General features: G+C 39.3%; 1 long non-coding RNA gene across 2 annotated transcripts in view; it reads right to left on the reverse strand.

Annotated features, from left to right (window-relative positions):
- Nucleotides 1–27,462, reverse strand: part of LOC102998604 (uncharacterized) — a 99,833-nt gene that overhangs the window by 70,302 nt on the left and 2,069 nt on the right. The gene's annotated exons all lie outside the window — the stretch shown is intronic.

Here is a 27,462-nt window from a genome sequence, read left to right on the forward strand (position 1 = left end):
GCATAAAGACGTTGGACAAGAGTCAGACATGAGTCAACTGCAAGAGGAGGCTTGAATCATATTTTGAACAATTTTGGTCAACAGTCCTTCAGAGAACAATCCTCCAGTTTTACGGTGTCATTTTTGTGCAATTAAATGTGAACAGCTTAAAATTCCATAACTTATGAAAAGTCAGCTTTGATTCCAATGATCAATCGATCCATGCTTCCAGGGACACCAGGCTATGTTAGTCCCCCAACACCCTACGGTGAGGCCATTCTGAGCGACCAGCTCTTGTGAACTAGCTGATTAGGCAAATAAATAGGCGGTGCCAGTAGACCCTTATGAAGAACCCTCCTTAAATGGGGTGGGCCATTTTTGACCTGAGAGCTGCCTGTTAGGCACTCAGGAAACCGATAGGGAAGACCCATAGATGATACATCTCGGAGGATTTGGATTCAAACGATGTTTCCATGGTCTGGGATTCTGAGCTGCCGTTACATGTTGGAGCACGCGCTTGGCATTCAAGTGCTGCTAGGGCAGAGGCACTGGTTGCTTGCCAGATATCTGCATGCTTCCCCATCAGTCGCAGCTGCTCTGTAGTGCGTTCTGTCCAACCGCTGGGACAGAAGTGAACTGTGTCAGTTCCAGGCTGTGCACAGGAGAGCACGGGTGTGCTGTCCACTCGTTCTGTTCCTCTACTGCCAGCCAGGATGATGGAGGCCCGAGACTCCAAATGTCAGAGCCTCTATCAACCAGGGCTGTCGAGCAGGGTTCCCTTGTGTCTACCTTCCACTCTACCACCAACCTGTATTGGTCACATAATGAAAGCAAGAATAAATTTTCATTGTGTTGAGTCAGGATTCTGGGCTTAACTGGTTACTGCAGCGTAGTCTAAGCGAATACAGCTGCTTTTCTAGATCTTTTTGTAACAACACAAAAATCCATCTGGGGAAGGGATGAATAATCTGAGTAGTGCCATCCTTGAACCAGCCACAGAGGCTCTGCCCGTTTGCCTTTGCATCACGTGCCCCCAAACTTACTCCACTTGGGGGGTTGTCACTGTTCCTGCAGGGCGTGTTGAAGGAGGAAGTGAGGAAGAGCCCTGGCCGGTGGGGGGGGTGGTGGTATGGGACAGTTCCCTTCTGATGGTTTCCCTTCTGATTCACCAGCCTCCTCTTGGGATTTTAGGCTTGCTAAACATACGGTACAAATCAGTGAAATTATTCATTGTGGTTTTCATTTGAGTGAGCTAGTTTCCGCTCCTAAGAAGGGTCTTAACACAACAGGAAGTTTTTCTTGGATCTAGAAATGGAACTCTGCCTTCTGATATGAGTTTTTTACCAACTTCTGCAAATCTCAATTTTCCTACTTCCCTGTCAAGAGGGTGGGGCAAATGGAAGAGACGAGATGAAACCAGAAAATGCTGATCTGTATAGTAGTAGAGTTAGGGCTGATTGGGTTTGGAGGGGAGAGGGGGAGAGAAAAATGGCAGCCTGACCAAGCCAGACCACCTCCTCCCAACTGACCACTTTATCTCCTACCTCTTCCGCCACTTTGGTCTTGGCAAAGAGGTATGAAGAGAGAAGTGAAGGGTCAAGGAACATTATGATAGTTGGTAGTCACCCCTTGATAGTAACCTTTGACATGTGTGTCCCAGCTGACATTCCTCGAAACATTTTGCTATGCCTCACCCATTGGATTCTGCTCCATGGGGGCAAGGGAACATGTCTCAATACCCACCATGTAGAGGGCACCCAAGAGTGCCTGGAGGAATACAGGAAGGAATACTTGATTCTCATGACTATCTTTATAACGGGGGGTGAGAAAATCAAATACAATTTCTATTTTATGTATGGAAAAATGGAAACATTAAGAATTTGTTACTTGCTCAGAGTCACACAGGGGTCAGTTAAGAGGTGGAACTAAAATCCAAGTCTCCCAGTTTCTATTTTCTTTCAACTGTTTCACCAGTTAAAAGTCCTTTCCCCACCCCACATAATGATATAGACCATTTATCATCACTGCCATCGTGTAATGGAAATTATCATCCCAAGAGTCTATGTTATCTATGTCATTTGTATTAGGCAAGTCTATCAGGAAAGACATCAAAATCCTAACATCATTATCACTAGGGGATGGAGTCTTACTATGCTAATTCTTAAGTTCTTACTGATTTGTATTTTCTACTCTTTGCCCAAGAAGAAGAGTATTATTATTATGTAAGAATAATAAATAGCATTTATTACCTATGCTATCCAAAAATAATAGAGGAGGTAAAACTGCCTCTAGTTTTCAGTGTTTTCTGTATATAGGGAATTCAGTGAGCTTCTAGCTCAGCACTTTGAATTATTAATCAAGTAGGTTTGGAGTGGAAAACCACAGGAAGGGAATCATGGCAGGAACTGCTAGTTGCCCTCCAGTCTGAACTTTTCTTACAATAGTTTCTAGCTGGACACAGTCACCAGTTTCCCATCCTCCCTTGCAACTAGATGTGGCCAAAGTTGGGAGTAGAAGTGATGTACACAGCATTCAGATTGTTGCCCTTCACCTTCTCCCTTTCTGCTGGAATGTTGATGTGAGGGCTGGAGCTGGAGTAGCTATCTTGGACCATGAAATGGAAGCAATGTATTGAGGGTGGCAGCACAACGAGAGAAATGGGGCCCCTGACACTACTGTGTTTTGGCATCTCTGTTAGTTGTTGAACCCGTATCCTAAGTAATACAGATCTAAACATTTAGTAGACTAGTGCTCCGACTTCCTGATCCTGAAAACAAATGTGCTCTTTGGAAAGAACATACGATTGAGTTTGTCAAGCTTTCTTTTGTTTATGGGCACAAGGACCCGATTCTACCCTGGGGATCAAGAGCGAGTCCTTAATCCAGAACATGTTAGTTACATAATACGGATGATTAAGAAACTGCAGAAACTTATCTGGTATTTTCAGCAGATCATATATACTTGGGTTCTCACTTTCCAGTTCTTTCTGCCTGATACTAACCAATCCATCCCCCCTTTATTCCATACTCACCCCCCACCCCACTCCAATTCAGAACTTGTGCACATGGTGCCGGGGATTTTGTGTAGGACGGCTGCTCAAATGAGCCTGTTTGCCGTCTGACCTCTCAGGCAACATCGAGAATTCAAGGCCACATCTGCCACTTAGTATACATTCAAATGAATTACTGAAAATTAATCATGTATGAACAAACAGGATAAGCTGAGTAAGGATAAACCATGGAGCAGCAACTTCTTAAAAGAAATTGAGCTTTTTTTCGATGGCTCTTAGGAACACAAAATATGCTTACCTTCCAAGCTGAGTTGCTCACTGACCAGATTCCAGCCAGACTCTAGTCTGTGACTTTCCTGGGTCATCCAGAGCCCCTTTATTTATAATCTATAGCCAGAATGTCATGATTTAGAGAGATTGGCAAAGCCTCCCAACCCAAGATAATTAGCAGCTCTGGTCTATTCATGGACATGTGTGACACATCCAGATTAAAATACCTGAGTGAATGCTGGAAACATTTCATGGTTGTGTTTGAGAATTCCCTCGCAACTTCCAAGGTTATTCTCTGATACCATGAAGGTAGCTGATATTATTTCATTTCCCCCATTTTCCAAGTAAGGAATCTGAAAAGTCACACAGCAGCATCAGGGTTTAAACTTTTCTTCGTCTAAGGCCAAAGCCCATTTTGTTTCCAGCCCTCACTAAGCAGAGTTGGTCCAAAGGGTGGAAAAGATATTTGACAGCATTCCAGCCCCGTCAGCTTCCTCACTGAGTAGCTTTGTTATTTGCTGTAAACAGTTGTAAATTTCCAGACCTGCAGACACACCCCTTTAAAAATGTTAATGACTAAAATGCCTGGTAAAACCAATGTAAATTAACAGTGTACTTAAGTCCCACTGGAATTCTGTCTCTGGAGTCCCTCCACCAGCAAATAATTGAGAGCTGACAGTATGAAATCTGACCCTGTCATTTTGTGAAACTTCTTAATTATGGAGATGGTGATGGTGGATGATATGCTTTAAGCTATTGATATTTTTCAAATACTTTTCGAACCTGTTTTGCTAAGGGAGAAACAGGCTTGTTTAAAAAACAATTTTTCCAGGCCCCCAAGTTCTGCTGAAAGTCTTGCAGAGGACACATATATGGGCAGCTCTGTTGTTAGTGCTTATGCTTTCTAAAAGTTCCAGACACCATAGCTTCTGGTGAAGTGCCCTGCTGGAACAGCAGGCTTTAGAAAACAACAAAAATCCTATTGGGATGAAAGAGGCTCATTTGTTTTCACGTTGTGGCCCTTCTACACTCCAGGCAGCCCATCCCCCAGGCCTGTGTCCGCAGCTGATTTAGAGTCTTCCACCCACACAAGCCTTGGCATTCACCGGCATCCTACAAGGAGGTTAAGGTGTAAACCTGCTGGAAGCTCTTAAGGACAAGAGAGAGCTGGGAATGGGGGGGAAGAAGGGAGGGAGTTAAAGAGAGGTAAAGCAATCAGACGACCACATGCTTGGCCCAAGTGGATGAGCACATGTGTTGGGGAGGCCCGGCTGCCTGCAGGACTGCTGAATGTGGTTTTGATGGCCAAGACTGCCTTTGGTTCTGCGGCACAGCTTCCAGTGAGAGAGTTCATTGCCCAACATGCTGTGACCAGGACAGCCTGTGAGTGGACACCCCTCCCCTTCGTCAAGATTATTTTATATGCTTGCACAGCCAGATCTCAGTGTTCCCAGCTGTAAGGCTTGGGATGCGCAGTGTATCCCCTGGAGGGTAAACAATAACAGCTGCAATCTTCTGCCAGGAAAGAAGTTGCTGCCCCAGCTTAGAGATTCAGTGGATGATGAGGGCAAAAGGCTTTCTCGAATAGAAAATGAGATACCCCATGGGCCAACCTTCGAAAACCGCAAGGTGCCAAGCAAATGTGAACCATCATGGTTTTAAAAATGATCATTATGGCAGGGCTGGACAGGTGGGCTTTCTTGAAGGGAATAAGCCTCAGAACTGATGGCTGAGTGCCTGAAGGGAGTTGCAAGATTCTCCCTGCACTTCTAAAGGCTAAATAACTCAAAATTCTCCCTTTGGGAAGTGTTTCTGATGCAGTATTGAGGCCATGGGCTCTAGAGGCTGGCTTGACTTGGAAATGTGGCTCTGACATTTATCTGGGTGACCCAGAGCGATTTTCTCTTCTGGAAAATGGGGATGATACCCTCTGCCTAACTGGACTGTGGTTGTGAGAGTTACAAGTAATGTACATAAAATGCTTTACATAGTGTCCAAGCACATAATAGGGCTTCAGTAAATGGTCAGCTGGTAGATGTTCAAGAAAAAAATCTGATTTAGCACTGAGGCAGGTGGAAGTGGAGGAGAAACAATACTGACATGCCTAATATAAGACACATAGGAAAAATAAGCATGGGGACATTTATTACATACAAGACCAAAGACTCCAGAGGCATTCACGGGGTCAGAAGCACCCAGTGCTTTCTTCAGGTAACTGGGCTCTTGGGGAATCTAGGAGGTAGTGATGTTAAGCACCAAAGTCCAAGTCTGTCAATGCAGGAAAACTAGAGAAGGTCTCCTAGAGATGTGTCAGAGAAAATAAATTTTAGCTGTATAGCCTAAGCAAAACTGGAATTAGATGAGAGTGGATGAGAATTCTGGAACCTACTACCTCTTATTGATTTGTAAATCCTGATTCACATGGGTTCCACAGTCAATCATGCCTTCACACTGTACACTGATAACAGAAATACTGTCCACAGCCCACTGAGAAACCACACTAAATCCAGAAAGAGGCATTTGAAACCTCTGGCTTACAAAACAAGTTTGAATCCAAATCTTTAAACCTTTAAACTAACTATTTTCTATCATTCAGCATTTTCTGTATTTTCTAGGTTCAACCATAACACCATTTACCCTGAACATTAAAACAAGACAAATATTTCTTAAGGGTATGTAATTACAGGTACTGTGAAGGATGCAGAGAAATTTACCATGCTTCCAGACTTGAGAACTGGAATGAACTGACAGTTACATGGGACCAGAGATGAGAATCACACCTAGACTTCTATTCTTTATCTTTTAAGCTACTCATTAACATTCTTCACATTCCCCAGCCACCAGATTATGATACCTGAGTCAAGATTGATTACTGTCTTCAAGCATGTTTAGTATTGACTGGATCTATTAAATGTAAAAAAAAGATAGCTAGCAATTAGTGCGCTCCTCTTATGTGCAGGAAATCCACATTAGGGTTCTTATGATTATCATCCTCCTTTTACAGATGAGGAAATTGAAGCCCAGAGATTAAGGAACTAGTTAGTGCAAGGTCACAGCCTAGTGAGTGTCATGACTACGAAATAATGTGTACGTGCAGAGAGGAATCAGTGTCTTTGGATGTCAGGAAAAGAAACGAGATCAATCACACTGGGAAGGTGGATTGAAATTTACATTTTATCCTCTTCCAGTTAACAGCTTGGCAAGGATAAACTATGCTTTTGTCATTTAAAAATAGTGCACTAGAGGGCACCAAAATACGCAAGCTGTGACTTTAAAACTGTTTTGATAATGCAGTTCCCACAGTGCTACAAGATATATAATCAGTAACGGATTCAAGCCAAAAGGCCATCCCAGAAAGAGTACGATGCAGTTTGACAATTAAGCAGCTGTATTTTTAGCCCCTCAATTAAAAAACAAAAAACAAAACCCGCATGCTTTATACTGAGCAATTTGTAATTTGTCTCTACTGATTTTTATTCAAAGTGCCTTTCAGCCAGGTTTTCAAATTTCTCTTTGCCCTGCCTGCTGAGTGGTGAAGGGAAAGGGAAGAGTAACCTGGAAAGGGTAGGGTAACCTGGATGAAAATAAATTAAAAAATATTACACACTGAGATATATTTTACCTTTTAAAATTTATTTAGCAAAGTAAAACGTACATATATTTTCTAAAAAGAAAAGAAAAACCCCACACTTATATCCAAGAGCTTAAAATGAAAAGGAACATGACCCCATCCTCAGCCTCAAGAGGCAACATCTTTTAGAGGTAACTCCAGATTCCGAAATAATATGTTTATGTTTCTATTTCTTGATTTATCAAACTGACATTATTTGTTTACCTCTATGGAAACTGAGGAGTTAGCTAACAGAATATTCATCTCTTATAAGTCACACAGACAGTTTACAAAATAACTTTTATTTTCCACTATTATAATTGCAGAACATTTAAAAAATAAAGAGGAAAATTACCATTTTGATGCATATTCTTATACATTTTTTTTACAAAAATAAGATTACCTTGTACATGTGATTTCATCAAACTATACAAGATGCTCACCTTTCCATGCCATTCAACATTAAAAATGTCATTTCGTTTTTGGTTTTTTATTGTAGTATAACTTACGTTAAAAAAAGTTCTGATGTATAAGGAACCTCCACCTCTTTAACCAGTGTAAGGAGCAGATAATTTCACTCCACGGTGGGAACTGTGGTGTTTGAAGGTATCATCCAGTCTCAAGTTATGCAGCAGTGAGAATAGTTAGGGTCTGAAGGGGCCAGGACTTAAAGAGTCCTGCTGGGAATGCAGAAATCAATCGAAACAAGTTAACAACTCAGCCCGGAAGAGAAAAGTTCTAATTATTTTTCAACATGTCAAGACTCAGTGAGACTCAGTGGATCATGAATGAGTTGGTCACAAGTTTGGAGTTTCTCCATTTTTTGGTGAAAAATAATAAATCTTTTGTACGTTTAATTCTGTATCATACCCTTGTAAATGATCACAAGAAGCACAGACAACTACTAGAGTCATTAGCGCAACTAAAAAAAAAGTCTAGCATCTTTCTCTTGATCTTTTTTTTCAAAACTCACTCCCCCCGCCCCCAATCTGCACCTGGTTCCAAATGGTAGGGGGCCAGGGTTGGGAAGCATTATGGCCTGCTGTCAGGCAGCAGCCTAAAATGTACCTGGAAAGAGGCCTGTCTACCTCTTCATTCATCTCCATTTTCCTTGTGAAATAAAAACAAGATGATGCTACAGTCATACCAAACCTAGGCTTGTGCACCATCCCTACAGAATACTCATCCAGTACAAAGCTCTGCAATAGGGGCAAGTCACGTTGAACACGAGCAGAAACTTCCTTAGGAACCAGGAGCTTGAAAGGATGCCTGGGAGCTGGTAAACATACTGAGAAACCATTAGACAAACACCAGCTCTTTCAGGTGGGAGGCCATTCCTATGGGGACGGAGAGAATCCTTACCTAACACAACCAACATAATATTGAGTAAATAGGTGCTCGAAAAATCCTTCAAACTTTTCCTTGTTTTTACTTAACCTTTATGCTAGATACCGCTCTATGCCAGGTATTGTTCTAAGGGCTCTGTATGCTTTACCTCGTTTGATCCATCTATAAGAGACTCAGCGAAATTAAGTAACCTTTTAAATTTAGACACAGCTGCTAAGCGGTGATAGGGGGCTCAGAATTCAAAAGCAGGTCCTTCCCCTAGCAGGGACATTATTGCTCTGGCCTCCACTAGTGGAGCGTCGAGAATAACGAGCAGTCATTTCCGCTCGGCACACAGGACGATAGGCATACTGACAGCTACCAGCATTTCCGAAGATGGCGGTTGCGCCGGATTCAGTTTGAGCAGTGTGCGCCACGGCGAAGTGCAAGCGGCATTATACGGGTTTTGGAAAGAACGAGGAGAGGATGGCGTTAAAGGGTGTTAAGCAGTATAATGAATCCCGGAGAAACTAAAGCTCTGGCCCGCAGGCCCCAGGAAGCAGCCGGCGGAAGTGGGCTCGGCCGCGGTGGAAGTGCGTTTCCGGGGCTCCTCCGCGACGACGCGGGCGGGGGGACTGCTCCAGCGGCGCAGCGGCTGCGCGGGACGGGCCTCCCCGCCTCCGACCCTGCAGTACTGCTGGCCGCCGGCCGCCAGGAAGGCTCGGCCGAGGGGCAGCGGGCCTCTGAGGAGGGGAGAGCCGCTTTCTGGCGCCGACCCCTCCCCCGGCCGCGAGGGCGGTGCCTCTGCGACGCAGGAAGCGGGCCGGCTACGCTCTCGACGGCGCTGGCCAGCCGGCCACCCTGACGGAAACTCCAGGTCCCGACTCGTTTGGGCCGACGGCCGGGCCACGAGCCTGCATAGGCTGCGCAGCCACCCACAGCTCGCTCTTCCAGACGGGGGAGCCAATGTTCGGACGGCTTGGTAGAGTCCATGAGGGCAAATACCGCCCCACCAAGAGCGAGCGAGATCTCGATGAAGAGAAAGGGGGTCTTGGGTGTGTCCATAGTTATGATTAAGCCTGTTTATCATGTATAGTGAAAGAGGCTATTTCCAAAAGGTCAAAACTGGGTGACAGAACCTCTCTCTCCTCTGGACTGGTCAGACTGAAGAGGGCTAACTTCTTTCTCTTTCCGTTTCCAACTAAAGAAGAATTCCCCACTGTGGCTTCTCACCTCAGCCATTTTGAAGCGAGCTAGTTTCTCCGAAGTCAGTTGAGAGAAGGGGTTCCAGAACAGGGTGCTGGGGTAACAGCAGTTACAGGCCTCATTACGTAGCCTTCTCTCAGAATTGTGTCCCCTGGCAAAGGATTTCTAACCACGAGTCCGCAGACAGAATTAAAGAGTTGTGTGTGCACTATGTAATGCACATTTACAGCATGCTGAGAAGGGATCCTAGGCTTTATGGGGCTGTCAAAAGGTCACGGCACAAAATTAATCCCGACGTCTTTGGGATCCAGGGAAGTATCTCTGGAGGAAACTCAGGTTAAGGCGATTTAAGCTTACTTTCTGGGAGCTTGAAACAAAAGAATCTGACCACAAATAATTTGGTTCCATGAAACCATCAGAAAAGGAAGGATTCTGAGGTGGTTTTTTTTTTTTTTTTTTTTTTTTTTTTTGAGTAAAAGAAAAATAGCTTTATCTTTGCCAGGGAAACGGGAAAACACAGCATGCCAGCCCAGCACCTCAAGAACTGTGACCCCCCCCCCCTTCCCTGGGGAATCAGGGGAAGTCTTATAGGTGGGGCTCTTAGTCCGGGGTAGGTGATAAAGTGAACTGCTATTTTAATCCATACTTTGGAGGTGTTTTGAAGCTGTATTCCTTATGTACAAAGAACCTGCTTTTTGCACCTGGATTCCCCTTGACTATTTTCCAGTTAATGGTTGGGTTCACAGATTACTAATGTAACTGTTAAAAAAAATTTTAAAGCCTACCAAAGTCACTTGGGTAGCAGTATCAGATTGTTTTTGTTGAACCCATCATGCAGACAAATAACTTCCTTTTTGATACAAATTGTCTTGAACATTGTTAATCCCATTGTTATTTTAACTCCTCTGGCCAGGTGAACCTGCCCCCGACACACACACACACACACACACACACACACACACACACACACACACACACACACACACACACACACACACACACACACACACACTTTTCTCTCCCTTCTTTCCCTGTAGGATTGCACTGTAAATTCACAGCTGCCTTAAAAAACCACGGTTGCTCAAACACACTCCTATTTACATCTGTTCATGCTAGATAGCCTATAATATTTGCATTCCTCAAGTCTTGTTAAAATATTGATCTGGGTTTCATAAAAAACATCCCATAAATGAGGAGCCTGATATTATGGCATCATTTCTCATAACTATTTTAAGAGATAAGCTCTTCATTGCAGTTTCAGTATCTCAAAAAAGGGGAACATTTCTTTTGATTATAGTTACCTTTTCAAAATATAGGACTGATTTGATTTTAGGTTGGTAGGTTTGTCAAAAACAGGCACTCTAAACAGGCACCACAGGTAATTCTGCTACAGGTTGACCCAGAATCCCCATTTTAAGAACCACTGGACTTTTAAAGGCAAATACATCATGGTAGCTTGGAATCATTTCTCTGGTTAGTCCCGAGTTATCCTGATTTTATATAACCAGACAGAAAACCTATGGAGGCGTGACAGCCAACAAACTGAGTAATTTATGCAAAAGTGCAAATCTGCTTTGGAATTTCTTGAAGTTCTATCCTATTACAGGGAAGGAACACAGCCAAATAAAATGTGCTGGATAGAAATGAGGCCTTTTTATAGAACAACCTGTTTTTACAAATGCTATATGTTATTTATTCAAGATGTTCAGGCTCAGAGATAATGTATTCCAAGTTTATTAAACCAGATTAAGTTCTCCTCCACCTATATATGATTAAAATTTACAATCCTTTATTACCCTAATAATGTTGACTAAGGTCCTGGGTTGAGGGAAAGCACTGGAGCAAATCAAGCCTTTGCAGGCTCAGGACCTAAATCAAGTTGTGGGAAAAAAAGACCCTGTACTGCAGTCATACCTTGCCATATACCTGGTAAAATTAGTGGGCTAAATCCAGTGAGACACTCCTCAAAGATGTTAGATGCTCTGTTTCTTTTATAGCTGTGTCCCTCTGTGACAAGCAGCTACAAGGTTCTTGGTACTATCAGTCCTCTACCCAGTGGGACCTTGCCACAAGGTAGAAGAACATACAATCTGATATTTGCTACTTCCTAAGCAAGTATAAGAATATACCTGCTAAGTTTGTATATTGCCCACAACTGAATTGTTCTGCATAAGAAACACGACTTAAGAGGACATTTTTAGAAAGACTGGGCAACTGGAAAATGAGAAGCGAAAGCTTAGGAGAAACAATACTGAACACTTTAAATTTTAAGAGGACAGACCTCATGTATTTCTTTTACCACAATTAAAAAAAAAATCTTAGGAAATAACTGCATGGGATTTTTGTGAGCAAAATAGGATAATTTTTGCAATTTAAACTCCCTACTCAGTCTCCCCTGTGAAGTTGTCAGTAAAATATATTATTACTTTTAATCCCTCATCTCTTTTTGGTGAATGTGATTAAGTACACAGCCCTGTTTTAAATTTTAGGATGAGTCAAAGGCTGCCCAAGGAGGGCAACCTCACATGGTATGTACATGAACTGGTGACCAATTTTTAAGTCCAATATAGCTTTGATAATTGCTTTACAAAACGCCGACACCTCACTGAAGAGTCCATCATTTTAAAAGAATAGCTTGACAATGCTTATTATGTCCGATTAACTTTATTAGTCTATCAAGTAATAAAAAGTAATCATAGTAATTTCTGATTCCAGTGCATTAAAACTTTTACTTAGTAGTACCATATTTGAAGGTTAAATTTTCCTAGTGAGGAGGCAAATAATCCTTTTCCATTTATTAATGTCACATCCACTATTCTTTTTGAATAATGAGCATGATTCAGGCCTTGACTCACCATTTCCTTAACCTATCAGTTTCTGTTTAAGGGTAGTGCCGACATGATACTTCAGAGAATGCTGCTGCACGACCAATTACCTAGCACTCAGCGGGTAAGAGATTAAGCAAAACCCTCACCGCCACAACAGATGCATGCACTGAATCAAACATGACTTTATTTGCGCTAGTTGCTGTGATACGTCTTCTTTAAATTTTTTTCCTATATGTCACTAAGACATGGGGTATAAAGCCTTATACTAATAGTTTAAATAGATCAGAAACATTTTTACATGTTATAAGTTCATTTTAATGATGGCATATTATTCCATCTACTGGCTCTGACCCAGGGTATATAATTATTTGCCTATTCATTAGCTAGTTCTTGATATTTGTATTTTGACCTCCAGCCTAAACCGGCTTCCATCTTTCCTATGTCCCAACTGATCCCTTGATGACGAGCAGGCTCTCTGGCTTAGCAGTTACCAATTGATCGTTACTTGTTTCTAAAAGTCTTAAGTTCACAATATTTCCTTTAATTGCTCTAGTTCAGGAATCCACACATTTTTTTCTGTATAGGGGGCCACACAGGAAACATTTTAGGCTTTTCAAACCACAGTCTCAGTCACATAGGGTCCCCCCCCCCCCCAACAATAACCCTTTAAAAATGTGAACAACCTTCTGAACTGCCCAGCTATAAAAACACAGGCAGTGCTTGCTATAGCTTGCCCATTCCTGCCCTGGTCCTTAATGGGAAAAAGGGTAAAGAAAGCTCAACTTCATGCATGCGTGTATGATCACAGTAACCTAAACGTGCTGGCTGGATATTTAATTCAACATGGTCTTCACCATAATGCTTTTTGGCATCTGAAAATATCAGAGTGCTTGTTTGGTCAATTAATACAGCAAGTATAAAAATATACTCACACTTCACCTTGGGTGAAAAGAAGCTCAATGATTATAAAGTAAGAAATAACTCAAACTGAGATTTAAGTTTATTACAACATGTGTACAATAATTACATACTTATGTGTGTAATTTTAGTTTTACATGCAACATCTTTTATCGCAGATAGCTCCTAAAACTTGCTGTAATTCTACTAACTTCATGATGGAAGTTGTTATTTTATGAAAATATTCCCAAAGATTTAAAAATAACATTTGAAAAAAACATTAAGGTTAAATTTCTCAAATAGCTTCCTGTTTACTTGGTTAGTCTACTTACAGAGTGAGCTACATGTCCAAATAACTTATGCTGTTTGCCACTTACCTACCCAGTTCCTCATTTTACTCATGTTTTGTGGGACAAAACCAATTTGGAATAATGCATTTAGTTCTAGGGATCCGGAGAAAAAAAGAGCTGACCAAAGATGCAATAAACTGCCCCAATATCACTGTGGCTATTTAAACAGGTCACTTGTTGGGCAAACTAATGCATGCATAAAGAGGGAGGGAGAGATAATTAACACTGGATACCTGAGAGGGTTTTAGGCTAATCCTAAATTCTATCAATCTCTGCAAATATTTGTTAAGCTTATGCTGAATGAAGTAAGATTGACCACTGTGAAAGCCCACAGATATACCCACTCTGTAAGATATACAATGTTTGAGAGAAATTTTAATGGAGTGTTCTTGTTCATGTATTTGGCACTTGCGTAAACTAAGCCAGGTTCTTCTCTTAAGACCCGTAACTCCATCCTTATCTCTGCCCTTGGGTGCTTATATGGCACTTTATTTTTAACTGCAGCGACTCACAAATTATTCCTCACTGCCTCTTTGAACAGAAAGAATGATTAACTCAGTGGAATGTTGGAAGGACTAAATTCCACACATTTGTCCCTTCAGACATGAATTTATTAGGCAGGAGGTGTTAAAATACAGCCATCTTAAAAAGATTTCTTCCCATCTCACCCCACAATTCTTTATGTTATCCATACATTCTTAAATGCAATCGTGTTGTCTTTTGCTTTTCAGGTTAAAGAATCCCATAGCTAATGACATGACTACTTTGGTTTCCAATATGAGGCAAATCTGTGCTTTAATTTGAAGGAAAAAAAAAAGTAAAGAAATTAAGTGAGATATACACACTACTATATATAAAATAGATAATAAGGACCTACTGTATAGCACAGGGAACTCTACTCAGTACTCTGTAATGACCTATGTGGGGAAAGAATCTAAAAAAGAGTGGATGTATGTATATGTACAACTGATTCACTTTGCTGTACAGCAGAAACAAACACTGTAAATCAACTATACTCCAATAAAAATTAATTAAAAAACAAAAACAAATCAATGAAGTGAGGGTAAGATAAGGAGTAACTATGACTCTTAAGATAGCCAAATGCCTCATCATTAAGTAGTGATGCCTATGAATACAACCCCCACTGCCCCTACCTAGTATCCATGGAAACACTGCCAAGGCAATTAGCTTGGCAGAATCAGCAGGCAAAGACCTGGTTGAGCTTAATTTTGATCTAGAGTAAGTTACATTTTTACATTTTCTATTCCTGGTTAACCTTCTGGATAATATGGTGACATAGTGGGAGTTCCTTAAGACTAAAACATTTGTCAGTCTTCTCAGAAACAATCTCCCTCTCCCTCACACATACACAATGTTTACTACCAGCTTGATGAAAGAATGAATTCTTGGTATACTATTTACTGTATTTTCATATGTATCTCCATATGCTGTATTATGGATTTGCTGAAGTAATTTGTAGTTCTTTATATTTCGCATTTATAAATAATTTAAAAGTCAAAAGAATGTTTATCAATCTAACATATAAGATCAAAAAACCTGACTTTGTTAATAAACACATTGGTATCTCAGACTGAAGGCTCAGTAACCAAGGGACAGGTGTGTTAAACTGATAAATCAAATGATTTTTTTTTTTTTTTAATGAAGAAAAGACACATGATTAACTCTTTGGCCAGTAGTTTCCTCCAAGAAGGTTAATTATATAGGAAGTCTAATTATATGCATAAAGTTGCCTGGTGAACATGATACCAAAACATGTGAATTATATGATGAGAATATTTATCAGTATTGGGACTGGATTTTTTATGTTGAAGTGGGTGGGTCCTTAAAGTCCTAGCTCATGACATCTAAATTCCTTAAGATCTACTACTCTTAAGTTACTAATATTAAATGAAAGGATGCTTCTTTCTACTCTGAGTTGCACTTCTGGGATTTAAAGTTACTGGTTTCACCTTTAAGGGAAAACAGTAACCTTGGTTAAAAGATCACATTGTCTAAACATCTTAGAATAATTAGTTGTAAAAGTAGGATGAAATGTCACTGGGCTTCCCTGGTGGCGCAGTGGTTGAGAATCTGCCTGCCAATGCAGGGGACACGGGTTCGAGCCCTGGTCTGGGAAGATCCCACATGCCGCGGAGCAACTAAGCCCGTGAGCCACAATTACTGAGCCTGCGCATCTGGAGCCTGTGCTCCGCAACAAGAGAGGCCGCGACAGTGAGAGGCCCACGCACCGCGATGAAGAGTGGCCTCTGCTTGCTGCAACTGGAGAAAGCCCTTGCACAGAAACGAAGACCCAATACAGCCATAAATAAATAAATGAATAAATAAAATTAAAAAAAAATAGGATGAAATGTCACTATGTTTAAAATAACAGTTGATAGCTCCTCCTCGTTTAAAATGCTCCTATATATTAAGAGGGGAGGAGTATAGAAATAAGGCTTCTTTTTCACAAAAAAACCTAAACACTCATTAAAAAGACAGACTGATTCCCAGGCTAACAAGACTTGACCCTTATCGGCTACAGAAAAAAAGGGTCAGTCCATCAGAATATTCTGAATTTCTTAGAAAACAATTTACGTTGCTGTTCTGATGAAATCTCCAAGAAGACATGAAGGAAATGGTTCATGCCAATAGTACATCCAAGCTTCTCAGGTTGGAGACGTCTACTAGTACAGCAACACTCACCAAAAAAGAAATGGGAAAAACAAAACTGTCTTGGCACTGTAACTTTAAATAAACATTTTAGTGAAATGCTTCATTCCATGTATCTAAGTGTTTATCAAAGTAGCAATTTGCATGAAAAGTACCTGAGGATGAGGTCTGTGAAAAATGCAGATTCCTGGGTCACTAAGGAGTTCAGCATATGATTCTTAATGAATTGCTACATTCTTAAGAAAATTATGAATGATACGTAACATCTTGTTTGGGGGAACTCTGGGTGGAGCCCTGGAATGTAGTTAACAAGCTTCCCAGATAATTATGGTAGTCAAACTGGCTTGGGAACTACCGACCTGCAGCAGTTCAACATGCCTGTAGTAGGGAAACTAATTTTTAAAAGTGGATTTTTTTTTTTTTTTTTAAAAAGGCTTTGTAGCCACGACTATAACCCTGGGCGTTAAGAATTTGCCTTCAATGAAAAATCAATTAAGTTGTTAGAAATGCAAGACCAACTAAGTTCTGCCTTGAGAATTAAATGTGTGATATTTCTACCAGTTCTTTATGTAGTACTTTCAACTAACACTTTGGAAAAGAAATGTTGGTGCCTGTGTAACAGAACATATCAACTTATTTTATGTTACAAATCTTAGGAGTGATTTTTAACTTAGTGCCAAACCTGCCTGAAGAATATAAAATTGCTTGTGTTGTGGAAGGGATTGGTTAGTGCATTAATGGATTCAGCTTTATAAAAATGGGCATCAACATCATCTGTTGATTGTAAACTATTAAGAATTTAGACTAAGTATCTTTCTGTGCAGAGATGAACATGTGTTTTTACTATGCCATTTTGGGATGTTAGTCCCTAGGCTTGTTGCTGCATATTGGTAAGCATCTATGATCTCCATCCGTATCTGTGGGACCATAGCTATTCCTTTGAATGAGCTACCAGAATCTAGCCATGAACTTCCATCCTGTTAATAGGGTTGCTGAACTGTTTAGAAAAGTTAGCAGTGGGAAGGTTCTCTTCTCTAATGTAATTAAGTTAAAGTACCTGTACAGTTTTTTTAAATTATTATTATCATGGTTTGGAAAGGCAGATTAAACCTGAACAAAAAGAACTTATAACCAAACACCAGAGGATGGATAGGAATTTTCAATTTTCTCAACACAATTTAACACTTTTTTTTGAGAGGAGGCTTTTATCTGCAGTGGACAGAGAAAAGTACTAGGGTATGCTTCACTTGGGATTGTTAGTCTTTCAAAGACTAATTGATGTTCAATTATTATTATTTTTTTTGCCCCCCCTAGAATAGAGTGGCTTTGCTCTTGGGCACAAATCATTACCAATTTTAGGTTTCCTAACTTTTAACTACAAAAATACATCTCTAACCCTCTTTCCTTCTCTTCACAAAGTTCAAGAGCTATTACTATTTTGCAGACTCATACTCACCCCAGAACGAGAAGAGACCTAATTAAAACATTTATTTGAGCACTTACTATGTCCTGGGAATTAATGCAGGCTGTATGCATTTATCTGAGAGATAATGCAAAGTAAACACTGCCCTTCAGGGGCTCACATTCTAGCAGGGTGAGGAGATTCTAAATAATTTGGGTTGGCCCAAAAGTTCATTCAGGTTTTTCGTAAGACGTTACGGAAAAACCCAAACAAACTTTTTGGCCAACCAATACAACAAACTGCTATAACAGAACTGAGTAAAAGGTACATGGAATTATAAATAACAATAGACTTCTTGGAAGAGCACCAGAAAAAGCTTCAAAGAGGAAAAACATTTGAACTGAAGGATGCATTCACAAGGGGCAGAGTAGGGGGATTCCATGAAAAGGTAGTAACAAAAAGAAAGGAGGTCTGAGAGAGCAAGGTAAGTTTAGGGAACTGAAAGCAGTAATGTGGGTCGAAGCAAAAGGAGCAGCAACTGGATCTCTGATTGGAAAAAAAGGCAGGAGACAACAAATAAGAGGGCCTTCCTTTATGCCAGTCTAAGAAGCATGGACTCCATTAAAAGCATTTCAAGTAAAATCAGATTCACATTTTAGTAAAATCACTTTGAAGGATGACAGATGGATTAGAAGGGGCAAGATTAAAGCAGAGTAAGCTACATCACTGCATAGTTATATATAAAGACTCATTTATTTGGCAAATATTCAGGGCAACTGACTACTCTATGCCAGGCCTGAACTAAAGTAGTGGCAATGGTCATGAAGACAAGGGGGGTCAGACCAAGAAATAAAAACTCAGAATGGACATTACTTAGGAACATAACAGACACAAAGTATTAAAGAACTGAGGATGGTTCCTGGGTTCTGACAAGTTGCAGACCATACTGTTTGCATCCCATTTAAAAAAATAATATCCAAGCATTTTGCCTTATCATTACAAACTAGAACAACTTTAAAAAAAATGCTTTCTGGTAATACTTGTCTGTTGTAGAAAATCCATCTGTATGCCTACAACCCAGAGAGAACCAGTGAAACCATTGTACTTTACTTCCTTTACCCTCATTTCTATGAAAGCAAACACAATATACAAAAGCCCTACAAATTGTAATCTGTTTTTCATATTTTTGTTACCATTTCTTTGTAGTATGCGATGCCCTGAAATGATTTTTTTTTAATTAATTAATTTATTTATTTTAATTTATTTATTTTTGGCTGTGTTGGGTCTTCGTTTCTGTGCGAGGGCTTTCTCTAGTTGTGGCGAGCAGGGGCCACTCTTCATCGCGGTGCGCGGGCCTCTCACTATCGCGGCCCCTCCCGTTGCGGGGCACAGGCTCCAGACGCGCAGGCTCAGTAATTGGGGCTCACGGGCCTAGTTGCTCCGCGGCATGTGGGATGCCCCCAGACCAGGGCTCGAACCCGTGTCCCCTGCATTGGCAGGCAGACTCTCAACCGCTGCGCCACCAGGGAAGCCCTGAAATGATTCTTTAAAAATAACTTTAATGGCTGTATTCATGGACATATCCTAATTTAAACAGATTCTGTTGAAAATTTATAAGCCTTTTACACATTCATCTAAGACTGACTTGTCACAATTAAAATGAGAGTTGAGATACATGAATGATTCACAAGTAACAATCTAAAATGAATTCTGGATAATTTTTCATTATTCCACAGGAAAATGAGAATAAGAACAATGTAGCAGGTTTTTCAAAATAATTTAATTTTTTAAATTATGAGACTATGTCCTTATTTGCTGTTAACACCCGTTTTTTAAAACCAAGGATATGGTGTTGCTGTTTAGAGAACTAAAAATAGTAACTATATTGGTTTCCATATTTATCATTTGATTCATTCAAGAAATCCCAAAGTCTAGGAACCAATGTATTTGATTAGGTCTAAACCCCTCCCAACTATTTCTTTTTAGTTTGCCTCTCCTACATACTGGATTGCTACATTCTACCAAAAAACCCTACAGAATAATTATTTAGCTTTGTTGACTCATATCTTAGATCATCTATGGACACACATTGTTCGATTTCTCCTAAATCCTTGAAGTCAAAACAATGGCTCTGTATTCCAGGGATATATAGTGTGAGCCTTTCCCACCTTAACCATTCTATATAATAAAGGCTCGTATGAGACACAAGACCTAGATTATGAAGCAGAAGTCCTTGATTTAGAAGGAACAAATCTAACCCGCTTGTTGGGAAGCTATCTAGTTGCTGACTGCTACTAATATATCAGGGAGTTACCCATGCACCTCGACAGACTGTTTATTATGATTAACAATTACCCGGTTCTTATAAGTACCCTTCTTCCCAGTAGCTTAAAGACTTCTGGTACACAATGCCTCTTTGATGCATAGTAACAGAATGAGCAAGCAAGGAAATAAGTTCTGCCAGTGAGAGGGAGAGGCTGCAAGGGAATGAATAATCAAACTCTAAAAAATGAAACTACTTTCAAGTTCATGCTTTAAGTCAAAATAGCCTGTGATGTCAAAACTCTTCCTACTCCCTCAATCTAAAGAGGACCAGTACCCTACACATTTACCTTCACCTGAACATTCTGGGACCCCAAGTTTTAAGAACTTTGCTGGTCTGGCTGTAATTACTGAGTTCTAAAATACCAAATTTTATGACTGCTATGAAGATATTCTTTTCAATGAGAATTCCTTTCCAAAGAGATTTAAAATGTATATATGAATGCTTAACTGTCCTCTTTCCATCTTCCTAAGCCTTACCTCATGACTTGATTTTGTAATCTGGTTCCTTCATTTTACTTTGCTAATTCATATTTCAGAATTATATTTTAATTTTCACACAAATTATAGTTATTTCACAAAAATGCATCGCAAGGAAAAACGCTTTCAGTTTATTTACAAATGGAAAATTTATTCCAAGGGGAACATATGACTTGTTTCACAGTTTTAAAAATGGAAGACATAACCTAATATTGTTTATTACTATTATTTTTGGAATACATGATGGCAAGGGCTGGGGGAGTTTATGCATAGAAAACCAAGCAGCTGCTTCTCTTCCACAAATAAATGATTTTACTAAGCACCTGGTACAGAAAACTTAACCATGTGTTTAAAGAGTTTACCTTAAAAAAATTACACTTTGGGGCTTCCCTGGTGGCGCAGTGGTTGAGAATCTGCCTGCCAATGCAGGGGACACGGGTTCGAGCCCTGGTCTGGGAAGATCCCACATGCCGCGGAGCAACTGGGCCCGTGAGCCACAACTACTGAGCCTGCGCGTCTGGAGCCTGTGCTCCGCAACGAGAGGCCGCGATAGTGAGAGGCCCGCGCATCGCGATGAAGAGTGGCCCCCGCTTGCCGCAACTGGAGAAAGCCCTCCCACAAAAACGAAGACCCAACACAGCCATAAATAAATTAAAAAAAAAAAAAAAGATCTTCTCTTCTAAAAAAAAAAAAAAAAAATTACACTTTGAACTAGGGCTCCGATTAAACTCCTCTCAGAATTTAGTCCTTATCCTTGAACATAATTTGATAATGACCATTTGGCTGATAGAAAAAAGGCAGGGATACAAAGAAATAACTATGCCACAGCTACTAAAGCCTCATAATCATGAAATTTTGATTTTCATGACATAAACCTCTACTACTTCCAATGTTTTCTGTTTTGTTTTTAATTTCAGAGAGGCTATTTGAACCTAAAGCTATGATTAGGAAGTAATCTACTACCTAAGTGCAATTTAAGGTCAGTTTACTTTGTAGCTTAATATGAGTAACATTTAAGAAATTAATTTAACTATGCTAACCTCTGGTCATCAATTTAACTATGCTAACACCTCTGGTCATCTTTACAGAGGCTGAGTGCTTCAATAATACCAAAGTTTGATTTGTTAGTTAAATAGAACTAATTACTGCCTACAGAGGTAAGAATAACAAATTAAAAACACTTTGATACACATATATTTGAAAAGTATACATTGTTTTATATATATATATATATATATATATAGAAATTGTATAGTTATTAATCAAGAGGGAAGTCTGTAGAGTATAGGGGTGGAAAAAATGGGGAGCCAGTAAGAATGGGAAACAAAAATTAGGTGCCTACTCTATGTTAATGATCACCTAGGAGAGCAAGACACAGGATACATAAAGTACTGAAACAAACACGAATGACCTATTTAACATAAGCATTGATTAGGTGACTGGATTCATATAAAAATGAAGGAAAAAAGAAAATATCAAATTTGATCATACCTAGGAAAATAAAGTACTTAAAACCAAGTGATCTTGATGGATATTAATTTCCTCATTTGTTAAAAGCCTAAATCAAAATTAAGTCTCTTCTATCACTAAAAACTAATTTCTGTAAGACACACCATAAGGCAAAGGTAATGCAAGCTCAGCTGACATACACTAAGTACAATTGCCCCTCCATATCCTTGCCCCACGGATACCAAGGGATGACTGTATAAATGGTATTCATTCCTAGCGTCTTCTGACGTTTAGCTATCTGTGGACATTTACAATTATGACTTTGGTATCTAAAATGTTAGTCTCTAACAAAACAAAACAGTTTTAAGCACAAACTACAAATCAGACCCTTGATATACAAGCAGTATAAGTCAAGCTTTGTTTTTCAAAATGTGCAACTGTTGGAGCCTTGGAGGGCTCATTCTTCAAGGTAGCACAAGAACAACCTTCAGAAACAGCTGTAAGACCAATACAGTACCATATTTGACAATACCTTACGTGCTGAAACGAGGGCTTACACATCACCTAAAAAAACCCTTAAATTCTATCATTTCTTCTGACTGCCAAATGTTCACACATGTTCTAAAAGCCATTAAAAATGCATTTTGCATGGGCATAATGAATTTAAGATGTACAAACATGAACAAAAATGCTAACCTGAAATTTGAAGCATTTTAATAAAAGTTTTTGGGAGCCTAGCATTTTAATAAGGAAGGAATCAAGATATGTTTCCTGGGACTTCCCTGGCAGTCCAGTGGTTAGGAGTCTGCGCTCTCACTGCCATGGGCCCAGGTTCAATCCCTGGTTGGGGAACCAAGATCCCACAAGCTGCATGGCGCAGCCAAAAAGAAAAAAAAGACGTACTTCCTGATGTAGCAAGAAAATTATAAGTTCTGGCTTTTGCTATATAGGTATAAACACAGGTTGCCTGTGCTACATGGATTCTCAGCATAAAAGTTAAAACGTCAAGACTTGAGTTGACGTTTTAGCAATATCTGGGTGCCAAACCTACTGTGGGACTTAAGCCAGTCATTTCCCTCTTTGATTTGAGACTACTTCCTCAAAATAAAATAGGAAAAAAAAAAAAAAAGAGAGAATAAATGGCTTGAGCTTCACTGGCAAAAGGACTCTAGATTAAAAAAAAAAAATGAAATCTGGTTGTAATCCAGCTTCTTTTCCTGTCTCATCTCTCAATGTACTTCATGCAAGACTAGTCAAACGGGTTTCTTATACTTAGAACATGTTTTTTCTATTCCTGTTCTATGCCTTTGCACATAAAGCCATGCTGACGGCAAATACGCTGTGTTTCACTGTCCCCACCCCATCCATTATTGAAATCCACATTCTGCCTCCTAGTTCAAAAATTTGATTTCTTCTACAAAGCACATTACCTGTTAACTGGGGTTCCTGGCTGAATGCTTACAGTACATACCTACATGGCTTAATCCCAAACTAGGTTATAAATTAATAGAGTAGAATTAATAACAGGTAAAATATTTAAGTGAAGAGAACCAGGTGGCAGAAACCAGATTAGAGGGCTAACACCACTGGCAAAATAGGTGTTACATGGGGCCGGGGAAACAAACCCAAAGTTTTGTAACATGATGGTATGGAATCAACCAGAGCATTTTGCATCCATTTATATATCCAACTGAGTTGCTATTATTAACAAAAACACATGCTATCGAGAAATTTTCAGGCACTTAGCATCAAAGCATATTACGTTATTTGTACAACAAAACTGAGTGCCTATTACATGCCAGGAACTTTGCACTTTAGCTACAAAGACGAGACACTGTCTACCAATATCTCAAAAACTAACAGAAAAGAGGAACATGAACATGACAGTGTGACAGATACACAATTAACAAAGAAAAGGGAATGTCTCCTTTTCTGGAGATAAAAAGAGCAGCTATGTAGACGGGTCATTTTAACTTTAGTGGTGATCCATGAGGCTCACAAGCAGGAGACAGATGAACGAGCCTGCATATCATAGGGTGTGTTCTAACTTGATCCTCAAATGTGATGAACTAATTGAGTGTTTTAAGCAAAAAAAATTGTTTGGAAAGATGTTTGATTATATAAGTTAACCTAGAAGGGGAGAACAAAAAAATAAATAAATAAACAAAAAAGGGAAACAAAAGAAGTTTAAAAGAAAAAATAGCTCAGTTTTGAATTTGTTTAGTTTGAAGTACCTAAGGGACAGGTAAGATATTTAGTAGTTCCAATTGAGTTCAGACATGATAAATTCTGGAGTCATCAATAGGTAAAGGTGTGGGAATTGATTAATATAACTGGTGAAAAAGTGGCTGGGGTCACAACACTGGGAAATAGCAACAATTAAGAAGCAGAGGAAAGCAACTAATGAAAACAGGAAGGACAGGAGTAGCAACTAGCAACTAGTATTAGCACATAAACCATGGTATTTTAAAAAGTTATACTCTAAGGAATCAACTGCTATAGGTTATATAAGACCACCCACACCTGGAGCATATAAGAATACAAGACTTTCACAAAATGTTATAAATGCAAATAATTGCATATAGTCTTTCCTTATTCTGTAAGATAAAACTTACTTAAAAGGCTGTTTGTGGAGAAAGGGAACTAGTTAACTTTTAGACATTTAAAGTCTATAGCTGGCACAAGTGAACCCTTGACCTCTGATGTTATGGGCAGAGTATCTCCTCTCAGCCATCTAATTTTTCAAAGGATTTTTGTAAACTACTGAGTAGTTTATCTTGTCAACCTAACTGAAAAACGTTAACAGCTAAGAATTATGTTCCAGGTATCTTAAATATGGTAGGAATGCAAATTATTTGACTGAAATTAGAGCTGGAGTTCCAATCTGTCCCAGGAACAAAGAAACTGGAGAGGGAAAACCAGAATATAGTTTTAAGTCTAAGACACAAATACTAATATACTTTGGGAGGGATACCTTTAAAAGTAAATACTTTTGAGGATAAAAAATATTAAAGTGACACCAAAAAAAAATATTAAAGTGATATAATCTCTAAGAATAAATTGCTACATAATTTAACTTGCTTTCAGTTGTATGAAATACCATTTTCCCTGGGTCCATAACCAATTTATTAGGACCAACACCATATAAAAGATAGTTGTTTACTGAAGGTATATTCTGTACCTCAAAAAGACAACGTTGACCATGGCCTGTTTTGTGGCGTGCATACAATAAAGGAGAAACAAAAAAACCCCAAACCCACTTTTCTTTTGTCAGAAATACAAGTGCAAGATAAGCATTGAAGTATGCAGAGTTTATGGCAAACATAAGCACTGAAGGAAAAAATGGCATAAATACTTTTCTTGAACCACTCCAGAGAATGGTGAAATCTGTAAGTTTTTGCTACTTCCTATCTGCTTCATTTAGGCGGAAGCAGAATACTATTAGTTTTTTCTAGTTTCCAGGTGAAATCCCGTACTTACAGATGTTTCAAACTTGAACTAAACGTAAACACTCAACAGGGAAGAGACTATGGACCTGATCTTTTTGCATAGCAGAGGGCAGGTAATTTTCAAAATGGTTTTTAGATACTTAGGAACAAACTTATTACCTCTCCTTAAGAAAAATAATTAAGTTGACTCAAGGTATCCACACTTTGGAAAGTTTTTTTGACCACCATTTGCAAATATGCATTTTAGGTTTAGTGTTAACACCTTGCCCAGGAAGAACGAGAGATGGCATTTTATTTTTTTCAGGAAGTTAAAACTAAGCAGGCTGTAATGCTGTTTAACCATAACATTTTAAGGTATATTTAATGGTTTCAACTCAAACAGTTCTCAGATATAAATCTTTTCATTCTACATTTAAAGGCCACTGAAGTCAGGGGTGGGGTGGGGCAGAGGAAAGTTTTATATAAAAACAAAATCCAGTGAAAGTCACATATAATTCTGAATATTTTTTTTTTACTTTGAATTGTTTCAGCAAGTATGTCAAAAGATAGTGACTATTCAAAAATCCCCCCCAAAACTTTAAGAGCAGGCAAAAGGGTTATCAATGTTTACGCCAAAAGCCCAAATTTGATTTACTGCAGAGCTTCATTTTACATACAATTTTAATAAGCCCTATTACTGGAATGCCAACCTTATAATACATAAAACACATGTAGTTACTAGTGGCTGGCACGGTGACACATAAATGACAACAGGAAAAGTGACAAAAATACAAGGGCACAACTTATTGGATCCTCTAGTATCAGAGCAAGCAGTACTACATAACTTGATAAACCCCAAATACATCAAGGAACTATAAACCCAAATAATAACTGGTGTTTGTATACTGTTGAAGTTTGTAGGTTAAAATGTCTGCTAGATGTGAGAAACATGGATGTTGAAAAATACTAAGGCCAGTTGTCTTCCCATCCTTTCGCGGGGCAGCACTATGGCTGTCCCATCAGCTGCCTCCCCACCCCATCTCACATGTGAAAGGGGAAGAAACCCTGCCGCCGAGCCTCATCAACCCTCTACCTCTTCTCAAAACTCTGGTGGTCAAAAGACGGGTTTTTTTGTTGTTGTTGATTTTACAGTTTGGAATAAAGTACCAAACATAATATTTTTATGAGTTCAGGAAGCCTGTGGCCCCTGGTAAACCTAAACATTGCATCTGCAGCTCTGAGATGAAAATTTGGGTGTTTCATTAGAGAACAGACACAAAGGAAATTGTCTAAGGAGAACATATTAATATAATGCAAGAAGACAGACAAAGATAAGAAGTAACTGCTAGTATTTTAAATGCCACAGGAAAGTAAAGAAAAAATAGAGCTCAAGAGGTTCATGGGTTTGGCAATTAGGAACAATGAGGACCCAAGCTACTTAGAAGTACAAAACAAAACAAGGATTTGTTTCCATTATCTTGCAATATGGCCTCTTTTCCTTATTAAGGCACAGTGAAGTTAGAACCTTCTGAAAATTGCCTTTAAATCTACTGACTTCATATTTAGTTCCTCTTTTCTAAGCCGTAAGAAAATTGCTATAAGGGTAAGGGAGTCGTTACTTACACATAATAGACCCCTGAAATTATTCAAGAATTCTTATAGGCAAAATGCCCAATTTATATTCACAGAACACACAAAAAAGTTTTGAACTTTAAAATCTTTGTAGTACTTAAAATAAATATTAAAAATTAAATGTTGTTTTCAAACTACCAAGTCTACAACTAAGACTAAAGGAAACAGAGCAACCTTGACTCCAGGTTAACTCATCTTTTCAGGTCCAACAAGCATTTCCTCCAAGCACCAAATATAGGTGTTCAGTCAAAAAGCAAGTCAGGTTTTAGGTGGAGAAGTCTTTGTTGAATAACTCCCAGCTCTCACTCACCACCACCCAAGGAGAGAAGCCCTTTTAAATCTTATCTAGTTCAGTTAATGGCTATTACTTTGGCCAAGTGGGAAGACAAAAACAAAATTAGTCTCTCTTACTGAATCTGCCAATATTGACAATAAGAACTTCTGAGCTGCTGGAGATCTTCACCTACCAAGGTTCCAAATACTAAAATTAAAATTCATACTTATACAAAAGTGATTTATAGAGGTACGCTTTAGTATTTCATACTGGTGCAGGAATCTTAATAATATTTACCAAAAGTGATTATAATTTCATCTTTTATTTTT

Source organism: Balaenoptera acutorostrata, chromosome 7, assembly GCF_949987535.1.
Source record: "Balaenoptera acutorostrata chromosome 7, mBalAcu1.1, whole genome shotgun sequence".
Lineage (NCBI taxonomy): Eukaryota > Metazoa > Chordata > Mammalia > Artiodactyla > Balaenopteridae > Balaenoptera > Balaenoptera acutorostrata.